The sequence below is a fragment of the Sceloporus occidentalis genome, unplaced genomic scaffold, assembly GCF_023333645.1.
Source record: "Sceloporus occidentalis isolate IW3139 unplaced genomic scaffold, rSceOcc1.0.p SCAF_18, whole genome shotgun sequence".
Taxonomy (NCBI): Eukaryota; Metazoa; Chordata; class Lepidosauria; order Squamata; family Phrynosomatidae; genus Sceloporus; species Sceloporus occidentalis.
The window spans coordinates 15,922,739-15,942,850 of NW_028316998.1; positions in this window are offsets into that span (position 1 = coordinate 15,922,739).

The following is a 20,112-nucleotide window of genomic DNA, read 5'->3' on the forward strand; positions in this document are numbered from 1 at the left end:
AGAGCAGGAGCTCTCTCTTTCTCTCGCTGAAATGCCAGTGTGCTGGTGTGCGCACACAAGCTGCGCAGCCGCCTCGCACACTCACACCGCTCGGGCACACTCACACGGGCACACCGAGCACTCACACTGAGTGTGTATATGTGTATGTGAGCTCACAGTGCTACACCAGCGGCAGCTCCCCGGCGCTCCAAAGGATCCGCAATCGAGCGCAGATAGGAGGGGGGAGGGCGGGTGTAAAAAGCGCGATCCGAGCTCAGCGATCTTCTTCTTCTTCAGTGTATCCTTCAGCACCAAGCACCGAACCGCCCACCTCCATTATTACACACACCTCCCTCCTTCCACTGAGTCGCTAGGTTTGCCATTCATCTCCTCCCCCTTTACACGCACACCCCCATTGTCCTTCCAACGCGTAGCCACCCCTTTTACATCTCACGCCAAACCGACCCTTCCTCCTGCCCAACGGTGTTGGGGTAGTCAGGAGAGGCGGAGTCTATAAGCAGTACCCCACCCGCTTCGCTATGGTCCCCAACAAACTGTTTTCATTAGTTTGTTGACTTCAGTAAGTGTCTATACAAATCCCTAAAGTAATGGGCTGTATATGGGCGAGATACTAAACTTCCCCGTTGCCCCACAAACACGTACCCCTCTCTGTGTCTTGCCGTGGCCTCCTAATTAGCAGTAGGACAGCTCCTTTAGATAGCAGGGTTAGAGAAGTTTGTGGCAATTCGGTGCGTGGAAATAATACACTCACTGTTGGGTATTTTTAGTTTTCTGTACATATACATTAAACTGCGACAGACCTCGATATAAGCCACCATGTAAAATGCCATAATATTGGTTGTCCTTCACCATGGAGAATTAAATGCTCAGCTCCCCACATGACCGCATCCTACAATTGACGATATCCCTTCTTGTTTACATGTTTGATTTTGTTGATTTTTCTTTAGTAAGTTACAGACATATTGTAAAGTCATCCCCAGCTTTGTGCATGATCACCCTAGTCTTCTCTTGCCTATTTATCACTATGACATATACAAGAAGTAGTTATACTTTCGTTTGTGTCTACGGTACAGATAATACCATAGTTAGAATGACAGACAAATCTAGTACAATAAAGTTAAATAGAATTGAATAGTTTACAAGTACAAAAGCCAGCAACAGTTTGTTCAGCTGAAAATGAGTTTGTTGCTATGACATATCTGGTGGGAAAGTTGCTGGAAAAAAGGTAGTGCATATTCTATAGATATGTGTAGTTACCAGTTGTGTTGCAATTCCACTCCTTTCATGACAAATGAATACTGAGAACTTTACACTGTGCTTTCTTGACTAGTATAAACCATGATAATAAATAAATAACGTGTTACATACATACTACTATTGTAAAATACAATTAACTGTTAGTTATACAAAAGAGTGTTTACATTAAAATGTAGCACAACGAATTAAATGTCTATTAAGTAACCAAACAAGTTTCAACTTTCAAGTTTCCAACTTCCTTTCAACAACTTACTATTGAAGCCAGTGTTCCTACCAAACACATTTTAACAGGTTGCTAGAGCACAATGTGATTTGAAAATCTATTTGTCTATATATGACCAGACAACAGACAAGTCATCCTGTTACACCATCATAATATGTTTCATATAATTTTCTTCACATGGCAAGTGGTGAGTGGTGTCTCAAAGCACACAATAGTTATAATGTCAAAAATATGCTTATGGTGTCATACTAGACATCACATGGGCTGACAGGGCGCTCTACCACTGATCTATATGCCAAGAATAGGTTTACCAGTATCTGACAGCAATATGAAGGAAGATAGACACGGTATATTTGGTACCAATAACCAAATACATTATATATATAAATATATATATAATCACAAGAAATTTGATGAACCCAACGTTACTTACTAATGAGGAACTATAGCAATTATGAGGTCAGGTTTGGTTAAAGGGTTTACAATGTAATACATTAATAGTTTCCACAAAGGTGCAAGTCTGAGAGAGGAACTTTCCCTTGACAAGGGCTTTAACATTTAGAAATTCTTGCATTCTTCAATTAGCTATAATGGTAATTATCGAGGTTGCTGTGTGTAATCATTGTTTTTATTTTTGTAATTATTTGCATGCTTTTTTTCTTTTACCATCCTTTAGTAGAAAGTTGTGACTGATTTAACTCAGAGGAAACATAAAATGTAATCACCTCTGTCTTTGCTCTCTAAATTTAACTTACAGTATATGTAGTCAAAGCCTATGTTATGGGGACACCCCCACCTTATTTTTTATTCAATAGTTATTGTTCTGTGGATGTAAGGGATGAATATGTAATATATGTTTCAAAAAGTCTCATGAATAGTAACTTTACCATTGATTTCCATGTTTCACTTGAATATTCATCTACCCACAATCCTCTGCTATTTATGAAGCTATTTCTCGCTACTTGAAAGTCATTTGGAGATCTGTACACGGGATTGATTGCCCCACATGTGATGTAGCATGACATTTACATTTTCATGATCACACATGCTAGCCTGGACTTGTAATGACACCTACTATCAATGAAGAACAAAATATTTGTTATTTAGAACCTCTACTTTTTATTTTGTGGCAAGTTGGCCTGTCTACTTTGTTGAATTCCATTAAAACTGATGAGTTATGACCAGTGTTTGCTTACTATACAGAACTTTTTAAAAAGAGCTGTTGCCATCTCATCTTTTAGCATATGCAAATGCATGTATTAAAACTACCTATAGTTTGTGATTTTTGTTTGAAAATCATTGTAACTGTAAGTAGAAGAGTTAGATAATCGAATAATTGAGGAAATGGTTAAAATGACATTGAGGAGGTTAGTTATAATCATGGGTGACTTAAATCTTCCTGATGTGACCCTGCAGTGAAACTGAGGCTCCTTGCAAAGTGTGTGAACAGCTGGACAGGAAGCTGCTGGAGAGGTGAGAGGTATGCGGGGGAGGGAAAAAGGTAGATGTATGTATGCATGTGTTTTTCGTGTGTGTGTGTGTGAGAGAGAGAGAGCATGGATGTGCAATTGTGTGTGTGAGCTTTGGATGAGTAATTGTATGTGTGAGGATGGATGTGTAATTGTGTGTGTGTGAACACAGATGTGTAATTGTGTGTGTGAGTATGGATATGTAATTGTGTGTATGTGTGAGTATGGATGTGTAATTGTGTTTATGTGTGAGTGTGTATATGTACGTGGGGTGAGATGGCGTTTGTTTAAGTGAGTATGAGTAAGTGTGTGCAATTTGTGTTTACATATGTGTGCCAGAGTGTATGTTGGAACTTGGAAGGGGGCAAAGAAGGTACTGACTAGCTGTTGAATCACACCAGGGCCCTGTGTTTTTCAGTTACGCCCCTGAAGAAGAGGTTCTACTTCAGCTGTCTAAAGCAAAGGTAAATACGTTGATGGGACCTGATCGGATACACCAAGTTATTAAAAGATCTCAGTGGTGTACTAACAAAATCGATAACAGATTTATTAAAGCAATCATTGTTAATGGGAGTAGTCCTAGCTACTGGGCCCATTCACAAAAAAGGAAGGGAGGAGTTGTACAACTGTAGGTCAGTAAGTCTTACACCAGTAGTGGGGAAATTAATGGAAACTATGGAAAGATAGGATTATTGAACATCTAAACTCACATGGATTTCAAGATCAGAAACAACATGGGTTTACTTCAGGGAGGTCATTCCAAACTAATCTTATTTATATTCTGATCAGGTGACTAAAAAAAATAGATCAAGGTGGTACAGTAGACATTGGATATCTAGATTTCAGTAAGGCTTTTGATAATGTCCCACATAGAAGACTTATTAATAAACTACAATCATTCAGGATTTCAATACTGTTGAATGGATTAGAATAGTGAATGAATGACAAACAACAGGGTTGTAGTCAATGGAGTATATTCGGAGCAAATGCTTGTTACAAGTGGGGTTTCTCAGTGATTCGTAATTGGACCCATTCTCTTTAATATTATTATGAGTATGTCTTTTTTCTGATAACACAAAGATTTACAACAGGGTTGATGCTCCTGGAGGGACAAGTCAAATGGGAAATGATTTAGGTAAACTAGAAAAATGGTCAGAGCTGTGGAAATGATGTTTCATGCACATAAGTGCAAGATGATACACCAAGGGTATAAAAACCAGGGCAGAGTATAAAAAACTGTATACAGTCCTAACCTCAACATCTGAGGAAAGGGATTTAGGGGTAATTATTTCAGAGAACTGAAAGGTAGACAATGTAATAGAGCATCAGAACATGCTAGTAGAATGTTTGGTTGCATATGGAGAGGGATTAGCAATAGATGAGGGAGGTGCTCATGCACTGGCAAGACCTCACTTGGAGTATTTTACACAGTACCAGAGACTGTATTGCCAGAAGGATATACACTATATGGACAAAAGTATTGGGACACCTGACCATTACACCAACAGGGACTTTTTGTCAGGGTCCATCCAGGCTGCGGAGCTGCAAATCTCTGTTTTCCCCTGCCTTGCCTCAGTTCCCATGTTTAGCAGTAATCCATTCCTGGATTTCCATATGCTCTGTTCTGTGCTTCTGATTCCTTGATTCCAGTTTTGCTCTTTGCTTAAGCTCTGTTTCCTTTATAAGGTGTGCCCCACCTGTTATGTTTGTCTCAGTCTGCAGTCTAAAAGTATGCCTCTATCATATGTGTTTAGTGTCACGCGCTACCCAGGCTGCGGAGCTGCATGTCTTTTGTTTCCCTGTCTTGCTGTGGTCCATTTCTGGATTTCTGTATGTTCTGTCCTGAACCTCTGATTCCTTGATTCCAGTCTTGCTCTTTGCTTCAGCTCTGTTTCCTTTATAAGGTGTGCCCCACCCATGTGTTCTGTTTGTTTCAGTCTGCAGTCTACAGGTATGTCTCTCTGATATGTGTATAGATTCAATGTTCAGTTTATTAGTACTTCCCTAGGCAGGCTTTAGCGTTAGGACCCACCATCATTGGAGTACTTTGGCGTAGTGGTGGGCTAAGCATACTATGGCCATAAGATGTGATGGAATCTCCAATAGTTATCATACAGTCCTAGGCTAGTTCCTGTATTTATGTGTGTCAGTCTGTCTTGTATGCCCGGTAGAGGGGTGTCCTGTCTTGTATCCCCGGTAGAGGGGTGTCCTGTCTTGTATCCCCGGTAGAGGGGTGTCCTGTCTTTTATCCCCGGTACAGGGGTGTCCTGTCTTGTATCCCCGGTACAGGGGTGTCCTGTCTTGTAACCCCGGTAGAGGGGTGTCCTGTCTTGTAACCCCGGTAGAGGGGTGTCCTGTCCCGTTCATGTCGGATCTTGAGTATTCCTTGTCTTGTTCCCTGTTGTGGCCTGTATTTTGTATATCTTGTCTGGTTATGGTTCTTGCTTGGTCTCCCTGTCTCTTTCTTGTAATGATTCTGCTATATACTCTGCTTAGCTTCCCACCTCTCAGCCTGCAGCATCCTGCACATGATTCCAGTGCTATGTCTCATGCCTGCTCCAGGGTGCCTGCAGGATATCTCCAAGTTCTGCTCTGTTCTGTCATCATCCGCTGCTTTGTCAGGGCGCTGGTATGTGGCTGCACAACCCTAGATGCCCACCGGGAGAGTGCTGTCGCCCTGCACCAGGTCCTGTCCAACTCCGCTACTGCACCGTAACTCCTGCACACAATCTTTGGGTGCTCTGGGTCTTTACAGTCGTCTGTATGGACCCGGTTCGTGACATTTAGATTTCATGTTTAGTTTGGGACACTTTCCCACTGCTTCAGAGTTAAGTGGCGGTATGCTTTACACCACTCAATCTGACACATAGCATTGTACTTGGTGATTTAAGGCTTGCATGCAGCTGCTAGGTCATGGAAACTCATTCCATGAAGCTCCTGCCGCAGAATTTCAGAATCAGGAGAGCGTTGGTGACTTTTAGGAGCCATGCTAATCAACACTTGGTGACCACATTCTGTGACTTTATGTTGTCTTCCTTTTTGTGGCTGTGTTGCTGCTGTTCCTAAATGTTTCCACTTACAGTTGACTGTGGAATATCTATCAGGGATAAAATTTCACAAACTGACTTATTGCATATATATTATAGATACTTTGGAGAGAGTTCAGAGAAGGACTGCTTAGATGGTTCATGGATTGTAGGATAAAACTTAACCAGGATAGGTTAACATTTTAACATGTATAGCTTGGAAGAACAACGTGACAGAAGGCATGTGATAGAAACATTAAAATACACGATAAAGGAGAAGAGGATATTTAACCACTTAAGGACAATGGGCGGTCCCTAAACCCATTGAAAACAATGCATTTTGAGCCCGTACATATACGGGCTTTGTCATTAGGGGGTTAAAAGATGAAAAACTACCACAATAAGAAGACATAGTCCTAAATTAAAGGGGCAAATGTTTACTAGTAATATCAGGAGATTTTACTTTACTGAGATGATAATGGATGGATGGAATATCCTTCCACCGGAAGTGGTAGATGTTAATACAGCGGAAGAGTTTAAGTATGGGATAGGCATAAGGTTATCCTAGCTATAAGATACGTCCAGGGTCTAAGGAAAGTACTTAGAAAATGGGCAGACTAGATGGGCTGAATTGTTTATATCGGACAACACTTTCAATGTTTCTCTGTAATATTTGGTTTAAAGGTTTACCTAAGGGCAATATGTGACAGAATCTAACACAACTAGATTTAAATCAATTTCCTGTCTTGAAGTTATCTGCTTTCTCACCCACCCTTACAAAGACTGCCTGAGTCAATCAACTGCAACAAGAGTGGAGAGCTATTCACAAGGTATTCATATAAAATGTGTTTAAAACAGATTTATATTGCTACATATAGATTTATATTGCTGCATTGAATAACATGGTGTAAATCAGTGTAGCCATGAAACCTTGGATAAATGGACATATCTGCTTTAAGATGTTGGCATGAAAGGCAACCTAAAGCAACAGATACATGTCAAAGTTATGTGATTAGTAAGGCATTATATTACTACAGCTTCTTAAATAAGGTTCCCAACTATACCAATTATTACACCATACAGAGCTATATAAGATTTTTAATATATAAAAACAAATAGATTTTCTTATGCAGCCTATTTTGTCATTCTAAATATTGTTTCAATAACTTAAAAAAAAAACCCTCTTATTCTAAGGAAAGTAAATTATTTTTGGTAACACTGTATATAATTTAGAGGTATATAGCTTCAACATTGGTCATATATGAGGTGCCGTTAGGGACATTATTTCAGGTTTTTTTCCCTTGTATATCATATAGTGAAACGCATATATCATATAGTGAAACGCATATATCATATAGTGAAACGCATATGTCATATAGTGAAACGCATATGTCATATAGTGAAACGCATATGTCATATAGTGAAACGCATATGTCATATAGTGAAACGCATATGTCATATAGTGAAACGCATATGTCATATAGTGAAACGCATATGTCATATACTGAAACGCATATGTCATATACTGAAACGCATATATCATATACTGAAACACATATCATATAGTGAAACGCATGTATCATATACTGAAACTCATATATCTCATACTGAAACGCATATATCATATAGTGAAATTTTTCATATATCATATAGTGAAATGCATATATCATATACTGAAACGTATATATCATATAGTGAAACGCATATATCATATACTGAAATTTTTCATATATCATATAGTGAAACGCATATATCATATACTGAAATTTTTCATATACCATATAGTGAAACAGATGGAGTGAAATTTGTATATATATAGACTGAAAAAAACACTTATATCATATAGTGAAACAGATGGAGTGAAATTTGTATATATATAGACTGAAAAAAACACTTATATCATATAGTGAAACAGATGGAGTGAAATTTGTATATATATATATATACTGAAACTGGTCATCAGTCACATGATCATGACCCTGCCAGGTTGACTCCGCCTCCTAAAGCTTGCTGGTAAGCAGTGTAGGCCTCTGCATTGAACTGGGTAAGTTTTTCTTCCCATTGTTTTTGTACATTTGAGCCCCTTTGTTTAATTTAATCATTTTCTGCATTTTGAATTGTGTATTATATACATTTATGCTAGTATCTGTGAAATGGTTTTACTGTGGTTCAATTAGTTTCATTGCTAATGCTTGTTTAAGATGGCATGATGCTATCATGTGAGTTTTTGGATGGGGGTTTTGGGGTGAGATGGGGACTTGCTTGTTTTGATCTTTTTTGGGCATGTGGGATTAATGTTGGAAGTAGTGATGATTTTTGGGGTTCGTGGGGTTACATGTGGATGTGCTGCCTTGAGATGGTCTGTTGTGGGATTAGTGGTTTTGGGGAGTGGAGGAGGTGTTTCTTTTTATTACTTCAGGTTTTTTTAATTAATTTTGCCATTTCATTATGTTTATCTTTTCATTAAAAGTAGGTTTGATTTTTTTTATTTTAAACTAATTGGATTGGTTGGCAAATTCTGTTATTGATGTCATTGCTGGAAATTTGCTGTTATTTAGACCTTCTTATTGTGTTGTGTTTTTAATATTTTCTTTTCCTTTTCAGACTCTGTGTAGGACTTGTTTTTGCAGATTTTTGGAATATTTAATACGTTTTTCCAGACACATTGAAGATTATTTCTAAAAGGTATGTGGTGCATTAACCATTCCTTAAATGTACAGAACACAAGACATAGTGACATATAGGGGGTGCATGCACATAGTGAAATACAGTGGTACACTATAAATATAGGGGCACAGGGTGGTACATAGACAAAAATAAGGACATGGGAGGACATACAAGCATAGGGACACAGGAGGACACAATATAAATATAAAAACACATGGGGGCACAGAAACATAGGGGCCCACAGACAAACAAAATAAAAACATAGGTACACAGAGTCACACATATATACAGGGAGACACACAGACACTCACAGGGACACATAAAGGCCAATACACACAGGAACACACAGGGTTACATAAAGGGGTACGCTTGAAAAGTGGTTCATTTGCATATCAAAATACAGGTAATGTCATAGACACGAGGAAACCTTTTCCTAATTCATGCATTTGCTTGCATATCTGTTAATACAATGTATAGATTATTCTTCATCATTATTTACTCTCTGTATTCACAGTATAAGTAATGATGAGGTTGACTCAGTAACCTTTAATATGGCTACATCACATGGAGAGTGTCCTTACTTTGTGAATTAAATTCATCCCATTTGTGAAAGGAAGAAAATACCTACAAATTGTTGCTTCTCCCTTTCCAAGTGTCACTTCTTGCTTGAGCTCAGTATACTTTTAATGCTCAATTTCTGATTGATTTATCTTTATTTTTTTGTGGTTTTTGAAGATTTTACAGTTTGGTCACCCTCCATGTCCTTGTTCCTGGAGCTCAGTTTACCCCCCACATCGTACAGTGTATTTTACGTAAAAGATTTTAATATTGTAATTGGTAACTTTTTTTATTACATTTGTAAATACAACAGATGATACTTTGTAATTCTTATTAGAGTTAAAGCAATGCTTGTCTCCAGTACAAATACATGCTTTCTCAAATGATTGCAACATTATTGAAAATCTAATAGGAAATTAGAAGATTACTTAAGAATTGTAAGTGCATAATTGTTTGTTTGCACTCTGTGATAATTCAATTCAGATATCCGAACTATGTTCTATACTAGATGAATTGTATAATTTAACTTATCAATCATTTCATTTTTTACAGGCTCAAATCTCGTTGGAGGACGCCTATTGGAGACCAACATTTCTTAGCTCTTCGCTTGGTAGTGACTGGCAGGCGGGGACGTCCAAGATATGATATAAACGTGGAACATATTTCTGCTTTTTCAACTTTTGGTTTTCATTGGCAAACAATTTCTAAATGTTTTGGTATTAGCCGTTGGACTTTGTATCATCATAGCCAAACAACTGGATTTTGAAGACCCCGATTATCAAATATTTCTGATTCTGAACGTCAAAATCTTATATATGAAATTCTCATCACTACTCCAAAATGCAGGAGAAGTTGGTAGCTTAAATGCAAGACAAACTCGAGTTTAATGTTTATTGACCCGGTTGGAAGTAGATCATCTATCCAGAGAAGAGTTTCTAATGTATTATCTTCTAATCAATTATGGTAAATTTTATATTTTGTAATAAAAAATATAATATTGTATCATTCGCTTAAAAATTCTAAATATATGATATATAAATTATATAATTATACCATGTTCACGGTCTATCCATTGTCTCAATTATTATCTTTGTTCACATGTTTTTCTTTCTTAATATGGTGACAGCACATGTAGAGAGTCCTTACATTTGTGAATTAAATTCATGACACTCAGAGAGGAAGTACACAACCACAAGCTTTCAGCTCCTCTCCTTCCAACTGCTGCTTCCTCCCGGAGCTTAGTTTTGTATTCTACCTCCTCACAGAGAGGATGTTCACTGTTGAAGCTCCGTGTTATGCATTTTTTTAAAAATATATTTTTATTTAATTCTTTTTTTCCCCCCCGAAGATTTATAGTTTTTTTTTTTTTTATTAACTTTTATGGTGTATACCTGAATAGAGTGTACCTAAATTATGTGGTTTATGAGGTAAGGAAGCTTTGGTCAAAGCATCTCCTGTACAATTGGCGAGGAATCCATAACCACCATTGTGATAGTACCTTTAAAATGTCTAAATATACCGTATTGGCTCAATTATAGGCGGCACCCTTAACGTTTGGTGCTATTTTAAAGAAAAATATATTTTTAGAGAACAAATACACATGAGTGGAATGAAGCAGTATTTTATCCAATGAACAGGAATACATGCATTTTGTTTTTGGTATGCAGTTAGTCAGCATAGGTCATATACAAACAAAATTTGGAAAACCAATATCCATTTTAAGGTCCTCCACCTTAATTAATAATACACCTTACTCATAGATACACCACTCACCCACCCAGATATGCTTTATAACCCCTGATATGCCACTCTGCCCCCAGATATGCCACTCTGCCATCTGATATGCTTTATGCCACCCTGATATGCCGCTCTGCCCCCGTCCCCCAGACTTACCAATGCATCCCCAGAGTCCATGGTGTCTAGCGGGGGCAGCCAGTGGACTTCTGCGCGATGCACGTAGACAACCTCTGCTGCTTCTCGCCACTTTCGCTGGGGCTTCTATGTCAACGCTCAGTCAAAGAAGTTCCAGCAGCAGCTGAGGTTATCTGCGCGTATTGCACAGGCGTTCACTGCTGGCCGGTAGTGCTGCCGGGCTTCTTTGACAGAACCGGAAGATCATATCAAGTCCAGCAGCAGCGGGGGTTGTCTGCATCGGGCAGACGCCCACCGGCTGCCAGAGAGGAGGATCCAGGTCCCCTGCAGCGATGCGGGGGATCTGGATCCTAACCTTGCTGCTTGGCCACAGCAGGGCTAAATGATAAAAACAAAACACCTGCCCGGCGCCCGAATTGCGCATCCCTGCGATAAACTCCAATTACAGGCTGCACCCCGAAAAAGGCCGAAAAAGTGCGGCCTATAATTGAGCCAATACGGTATGTCCTTGCTTTATTCCCCTATGAAGGCCTGCTCTGTCCTCCATTTACATATAGTCTTTAGAGGGCATTCTGCCTTCTCTTCGTCAGAAGTGTTTAAGGCACCTCCATTTTTCACTCATCAGTAACAGAAGCTTTTATCAATTTTCTTTTTCATTAAACACACCGGAGGCGAGGGACGACAGGAAGGGACAGTTCCAGCGCCGCCTTCTCCTACATACTGTGTGCTCGAAGGGAAGGAGGGCGGGGCAGCCCTGGGTTCAGTTGAAGGGGCGGCGCTTACAGCGCTGTCTCCTTCAACAGAGAGTAGTAAGGAAGGCATGGGAGGTGAATCTTCAGGCATGACGTCATCCCTATAAAACCTCTGAGCACCCTTATGGCGGTGCTCAGATATTCCGAGGCGCTCTGTCGGCTGCAGTGCGTCCCTAGTTCTGCGCTCCCTTCCCTACTGTGACCTTTTGCCTATTGATTGCTGCCCCGGGGATTGTTCTTTGACCCCTGCCTATTGATTGCTGCCTGGACCTGACAACTGATTGTTCTTTGACCCTGCCTATTGATTGTTGCCTGGACCTGACCACGGATTGTTCTCTGACCTTGCTTTGGATTGCTGCCTGCCTAGACCTTCGGTTTGCCTATTGACTTCCTCTTAGTTTCTTGAGACTCTTTCTAGACTCCCCTGAATCTTGGACTCCTCCCTCGCCCGCACCCCAGGTATCTCACGGTGCTTCACAACAGGAGATGCATTGACTCTAGCTTCCTCACCTCATAAACCACATAGGTAATTTAGGTACACTCTATTAGGGCTGCAACAACGAATCGATAAAATCGATTATGAAAATCATTGTCAACGATTTCCATAATCGATTAGTTGAATCGATTTTTATCGATTTATAAAATTATGTTTTTCAGAGCAAAAGCTCTGAAAAACTCCCGTCCTTCTATAATCCGATCTCAAATAGAGATCGGATTATAACTGTAGAATCCAGACCCCCGCAAAGCTGCAGGAGACCTGGATCCTCTCTGCCACCCGGTGAGGGTCTGTGCAAAACACACAGACATCCTCCGCTTCTCCCCTCCACTTCCGCCGGGGCTTCTATTACTGAACCCGGCGTCATGTGACCTTCCGGTGCGGCTTCCATCATGGAAGCCCCAACGGAAGCGGAGGGGAGAAGCGGCTGTCTGCGCGCATCACACAGACCCCTACCGGCTGCCGGAGAGGATCCAGGTCCCGCTGCAGCGCCTGCAGGGGATTTGGATTTTAGTGCGCGATGTGCGCAACCTCGCTACTTCATCTCGCTGCCACTTCCACCTGCCCCACCAGGGGTTAATATATCAACAGAAGAAAAACAGGACAAGTAAGCAGCACTGGCTAAGTATTATCTTTATTTTTATGCTCATTTGCCCTGTGTTTCTTCTGTTGATATATTAACCCCTGGTGGGGCAGGTAGAATTTTTGCGGGATCTATTAATTATGTGCATTTGTGGTTTTTTTTTTATGTCTATAATATTTGATTTATTGTCCATATATTTATATATATTTATATTGTATTGTGTATTTTTTTTGTCTATATTTAATAAATATAAATATAAAAAAACAATTTTAGTGATGTCAGTTTTTCTTATATCGGGGGGGCATAAGACATATCAGGGGGCACAGTGGCATAAAGGGGCTACAAGGCATATCAGGGGGGACAGTGGCATAAAGGGGCTATAAGGTGTATCAGGGGGGACAGTGGCATAAAGGGGCTATAAGGTGTATCAGGGGGGACAGTGGCATCTCAGTGGCATATAGGGGTAAAAGGCATATCGGGGCATGGTGGCATATCAAGGGTAAAGGCATATAGGGGGCTATAAGGCATATCAGGAGGGCACAGTGACATATCGGGGCACTGTGGCATATATGGGGCTATAAGGCATATCAGGGGGCACAGTGGCATATTAGGGGACAAAGTGGCATATCAGTGGCATATAGGGGGCTATAAGGCATATCAGGAGGGGTATAATGCATATCAGGGGGCACAGTGGCATATTAGGGGACAAAGTGGCATATCAGTGGCATATAGGGGGCTATAAGGCATATCAGGAGGGGTATAATGCATATCAGGGGACAGAGTGGCATATAGGAGGTATCCCCTTATACCTCCTATATGCCACTCTGTCCCCTGATATGCCTTATACCCCTCCTGATATGCATTTCTGGGACAGAGAGGCAAGCTGGGGGTGAGATGTGCATAACTGGGCAAAAATAGTTTATATGAATATTTACTAGTAAAGCTTTTTTTGGTATTTTTTGAGTTCTTGTTAAAATATAGCTTTTAATTATTATGTCAGTAAAATAAGAAGGCGAATCGTGAAATGCCATTGTAAATTATATGTTTTTATTTAAAATAAACGAAAAATTTGCATATTGGTTTTTTTACCCGATTAATCGAAAAAATAATCGGCCAACTAATCGATTATGAAAATAATCGTTAGTTGCAGCCCTACACTCTATTCAGGTATAGGCCTTGAAAGTGAATAAAAAAACCTGTAAATTTTCTGGGGAAAAAAAGAATAAATTAAATAAAAATACTTTTTTTTTTTAAATGCATAACACGGAGCTTCAACAGCGAACATCCTCTCTGTGAGGAGGTAGAATACAAAACTAAGCTCCGGGAGGAAGCAGCAGTTGGAAGGAGAGGAGCTGAAAGCTTGTGGTTGTGTACCTCCTCTCTGAGTGTCATGAATTTAATTCACAAATGTAAGGACTCTCTTCATGTGCTGTCACCATATAAAGAAAGAAAAACATGTTAACAAAGATAATAGACCGTGAACATGGTATAATTATATAATTTATATATCATATATTTAGAATTTTTAAGCGAATGATACAATAATATATTTTTTATTACAAAATATAAAATTTACCATAATTGATTAGAAGATAATACATTAGAAACTCTTCTCTGGATAGATGATCTACTTCCAACCGGGTCAATAAACATTAAACTCGAGTTTGTCTTGCATTTAAGCTACCAACTTCTCCTGCATTTTGGAGTAGTGATGAGAATTTCATATATAAGATTTTGACGTTCAGAATCAGAAATATTTGATAATCGGGGTCTTCAAAATCCAGTTGTTTGGCTATGATGATACAAAGTCCAACGGCTAATACCAAAACATTTAGAAATTGTTTGCCAATGAAAACCAAAAGTTGAAAAAGCAGAAATATGTTCCACGTTTATATCATATCTTGGACGTCCCCGCCTGCCAGTCACTACCAAGCGAAGAGCTAAGAAATGTTGGTCTCCAATAGGCGTCCTCCAACGAGATTTGAGCCTGTAAAAAATGAAATGATTGATAAGTTAAATTATACAATTCATCTAGTATAGAACATAGTTCGGATATCTGAATTGAATTATCACAGAGTGCAAACAAACAATTATGCACTTACAATTCTTAAGTAATCTTCTAATTTCCTATTAGATTTTCAATAATGTTGCAATCATTTGAGAAAGCATGTATTTGTACTGGAGACAAGCATTGCTTTAACTCTAATAAGAATTACAAAGTATCATCTGTTGTATTTACAAATGTAATAAAAAAAGTTACCAATTACAATATTAAAATCTTTTACGTAAAATACACTGTACGATGTGGGGGGTAAACTGAGCTCCAGGAACAAGGACATGGAGGGTGACCAAACTGTAAAATCTTCAAAAACCACAAAAAAATAAAGATAAATCAATCAGAAATTGAGCATTAAAAGTATACTGAGCTCAAGCAAGAAGTGACACTTGGAAAGGGAGAAGCAACAATTTGTAGGTATTTTCTTCCTTTCACAAATGGGATGAATTTAATTCACAAAGTAAGGACACTCTCCATGTGATGTAGCCATATTAAAGGTTACTGAGTCAACCTCATCATTACTTATACTGTGAATACAGAGAGTAAATAATGATGAAGAATAATCTATACATTGTATTAACAGATATGCAAGCAAATGCATGAATTAGGAAAAGGTTTCCTCGTGTCTATGACATTACCTGTATTTTGATATGCAAATGAACCACTTTTCAAGCGTACCCCTTTATGTAACCCTGTGTGTTCCTGTGTGTATTGGCCTTTATGTGTCCCTGTGAGTGTCTGTGTGTCTCCCTGTATATATGTGTGACTCTGTGTACCTATGTTTTTATTTTGTTTGTCTGTGGGCCCCTATGTTTCTGTGCCCCCATGTGTTTTTATATTTATATTGTGTCCTCCTGTGTCCCTATGCTTGTATGTCCTCCCATGTCCTTATTTTTGTCTATGTACCACCCTGTGCCCCTATATTTATAGTGTACCACTGTATTTCACTATGTGCATGCACCCCCTATATGTCACTATGTCTTGTGTTCTGTACATTTAAGGAATGGTTAATGCACCACATACCTTTTAGAAATAATCTTCAATGTGTCTGGAAAAACGTATTAAATATTCCAAAAATCTGCAAAAACAAGTCCTACACAGAGTCTGAAAAGGAAAAGAAAACATTAAAAACACAACACAATAAGAAGGTCTAAATAACAGCAAATTTCCAGCAATGACATCAATAACAGAATTTGCCAACCAATCCAATTAGTTTAAAATAAAAAAAATCAAACCTACTTTTAATGAAAAGATAAACATAATGAAATGGCAAAATTAATTAAAAAAACCTGAAGTAATAAAAAGAAACACCTCCTCCACTCCCCAAAACCACTAATCCCACAACAGACCATCTCAAGGCAGCACATCCACATGTAACCCCACGAACCCCAAAAATCATCACTACTTCCAACATTAATCCCACATGCCCAAAAAAGATCAAAACAAGCAAGTCCCCATCTCACCCCAAAACCCCCATCCAAAAACTCACATGATAGCATCATGCCATCTTAAACAAGCATTAGCAATGAAACTAATTGAACCACAGTAAAACCATTTCACAGATACTAGCATAAATGTATATAATACACAATTCAAAATGCAGAAAATGATTAAATTAAACAAAGGGGCTCAAATGTACAAAAACAATGGGAAGAAAAACTTACCCAGTTCAATGCAGAGGCCTACACTGCTTACCAGCAAGTTCAGAATGAGCTCTAGGAGGCGGAGTCAACCTGGCAGGGTCATGATCATGTGACTGATGACCAGTTTCAGTATATATATATACAAATTTCACTCCATCTGTTTCACTATATGATATAAGCGTTTTTTTCAGTCTATATATATACAAATTTCACTCCATCTGTTTCACTATATGATATAAACAAATTTCACTCCATCTGTTTCACTATATGATATAAGTGTTTTTTTCAGTCTATATATATACAAATTTCACTCCATCTGTTTCACTATATGGTATATGAAAAATTTCAGTATATGATATATGCGTTTCACTATATGATATATGAAAAATTTCAGTATATGATATATGCGTTTCACTATATGATATATACGTTTCAGTATATGATATATGCATTTCACTATATGATATATGAAAAATTTCAGTATATGATATATACGTTTCTGTCAGGAACCAATATTTCGCTGCCTGAACCATGGCTTTTTTAATACCTGTGGTGTTTACATCTGCAACCACTAGTGGCCACCCTCCACCCTCTGGAGCACTCAGAACTCAGGTGTGCCTTGTTACCTGGGTTGAGCCCTAGTCTACATCCAGCTGGGCCTTATTACCTGGATTACCCTGCCTTTATGAACCTGCCCTTTAGTCAGGGCCTTTGTATTGAAGTCTATGGACTTTCCTGCTGTGGCTCTGCACCTGTACGGTTCCTGGTTCCCTGCTTTGTGTCCTTCCAAGTGGACTCCCTGCTTTGTGTCCTTCCAAGTGGACTCCCTGCTTTGTGTCCTTCCAAGTGGGCTGTGTGCCTTTCGTACCCTTCCAAGAGGGCTGTGTGCCTTTCGTACCCTTCCAAGCGGGCTGTGTGCCTTTCGTACCCTTCCAAGCGGGCTGTGTGCCTTTCGTACCCTTCCAAGCGGGCTGTGTGCCTTTCGTACCCTTCCAAGCGGGCTGTGTGCCTTTCGTACCCTTCCAAGCGGGCTGTGTGCCTTTCGTACCCTTCCAAGCGGGCTGTGTGCCTTTCGTACCCTTCCAAGCGGGCTGTGTGCCTTTCGTGCCCTTCCAAGCGGGCTCTCTGTCTGTCGTGCCCTTCCAAGCGGGCTCTCTGTCTGTGTCGTGCCCTTCCAAGCGGGCTCTCTGTCTGTCGCGCCCTTCCAAGCGGGCTCCCTGCCAAAAGACTTATTACCTGTATTTTATTTTGCCATACGTCCGGTTACTTGCTTAGACTAGATTACCCTTATTTGCTGGTCCTGTTATATACATGAAATACACTGCATTACCTGGATTTCTGTTTGTGGTGTCTTTGTTTGCATAATCATGCACCGTGGGTTACATACTGAACCCCAAGTATCCCCTGCGCATGGGCTCCTACCTGACCTGATCACCCGAGTCCTGACAGAATACAAAGGCCATTACAAGGAGTCAGCGGGGTTACTTTCAGTCATCAAAATGATAGGAGAATGCTTGCTTGAACTGTGCAAATCATTAATGCAAATCTGGGACTCCAACTCCAATCACTCTCATGAAGACCATTCACCTACACCTGCTACATCACCTGAGAAATCCAACAAGCCTGTTACCAGTGTTAAAAAGGAATCTCCTAGGAAATCTAGGAAACGTGAACCCCTTACCACAACCGAATTACAACAAAGGCGTGATGAGGAATCTTGCTTTTACTGTGGCAAAAAGGGACACTGGATCACCCAATGTCCTCTGAAACCTCCTAAACCCTCTGTACCGATTGAGCAGTCTACGTCACAACCACAGAGCTCTGCTAAAAGGGGAAGAAGCTTTATTCCCCAGGATAGTGAACCCATGGAGTATATACCAACCCTGGTGATTCCTGGTGCTTCTCAAACTCCGGTGGATGTCCAGCTGAAGCCTGATGATTGTTCTGTGATGGAATGCAGCGTCTGTGATCCTACAGTCTGTGGCAGTGTGGGTTGCTCCCATATGGATGAACTTCCTATTGCTTTCTGTTCAGCCGTGATTGCAACTCCTATCACTGCTACCTCAGCAAAGTGTGATACACCAGAGACTACCATAGCCCCTAGTATCACCTCTGGACTGATAGCAAAGATACATGACCCTATTCCATCTCTGAGGAAGAAGGGGCCTTCCATCAGTGCTTCCCATACCAAGCCTGCTTCTCCCGTTTTGACCCAGTGCAGTTCTGGTACTACCCCCCTGCTCCCAGTAGTGCCCTGGGTACAGGGCAGCTATGTGACCCCTGGTACATGGAAAGAGAAAGCACTGAATCATACCTTCTCATCAACTTCTTCAGCATCCAGTCCTAATTTGACCTACGATTGCACCACAGATAACCTTTCCTTTGATTGTGTTATTACCTCTAATGGCAATATAATCAGAAAGGAAGACCTGGAGATCTGTGAACAAGCTTTACCGAAAAAGAAGAAGAAGAAGAAGAAGAAGAAGAAGAAGAAGAAATCACGTTAAGTACACCCTTCTGCTCAGTTTATTAAAGGTGTACAGATTTTGTTCAGTCTGTTCGCGTTCAGTGACCGCTCCTTGGGGAGGGGGTACTGTCAGGAACCAATATTTCGCTGCCTGAACCATGGCTTTTTTAATACCTGTGGTGTTTACATCTGCAACCACTAGTGGCCACCCTCCACCCTCTGGAGCACTCAGAACTCAGGTGTGCCTTGTTACCTGGGTTGAGCCCTAGTCTACATCCAGCTGGGCCTTATTACCTGGATTACCCTGCCTTTATGAACCTGCCCTTTAGTCAGGGCCTTTGTATTGAAGTCTATGGACTTTCCTGCTGTGGCTCTGCACCTGTACGGTTCCTGGTTCCCTGCTTTGTGTCCTTCCAAGTGGACTCCCTGCTTTGTGTCCTTCCAAGTGGGCTGTGTGCCTTTCGTACCCTTCCAAGAGGGCTGTGTGCCTTTCGTACCCTTCCAAGCGGGCTGTGTGCCTTTCGTACCCTTCCAAGCGGGCTGTGTGCCTTTCGTACCCTTCCAAGCGGGCTGTGTGCCTTTCGTACCCTTCCAAGCGGGCTGTGTGCCTTTCGTACCCTTCCAAGCGGGCTGTGTGCCTTTCGTACCCTTCCAAGCGGGCTGTGTGCCTTTCGTACCCTTCCAAGCGGGCTGTGTGCCTTTCGTGCCCTTCCAAGCGGGCTCTCTGTCTGTCGTGCCCTTCCAAGCGGGCTCTCTGTCTGTCGTGCCCTTCCAAGCGGGCTCTCTGTCTGTGTCGTGCCCTTCCAAGCGGGCTCTCTGTCTGTCGCGCCCTTCCAAGCGGGCTCCCTGCCAAAAGACTTATTACCTGTATTTTATTTTGCCATACGTCCGGTTACTTGCTTAGACTAGATTACCCTTATTTGCTGGTCCTGTTATATACATGAAATACACTGCATTACCTGGATTTCTGTTTGTGGTGTCTTTGTTTGCATAATCATGCACCGTGGGTTACATACTGAACCCCAAGTATCCCCTGCGCATGG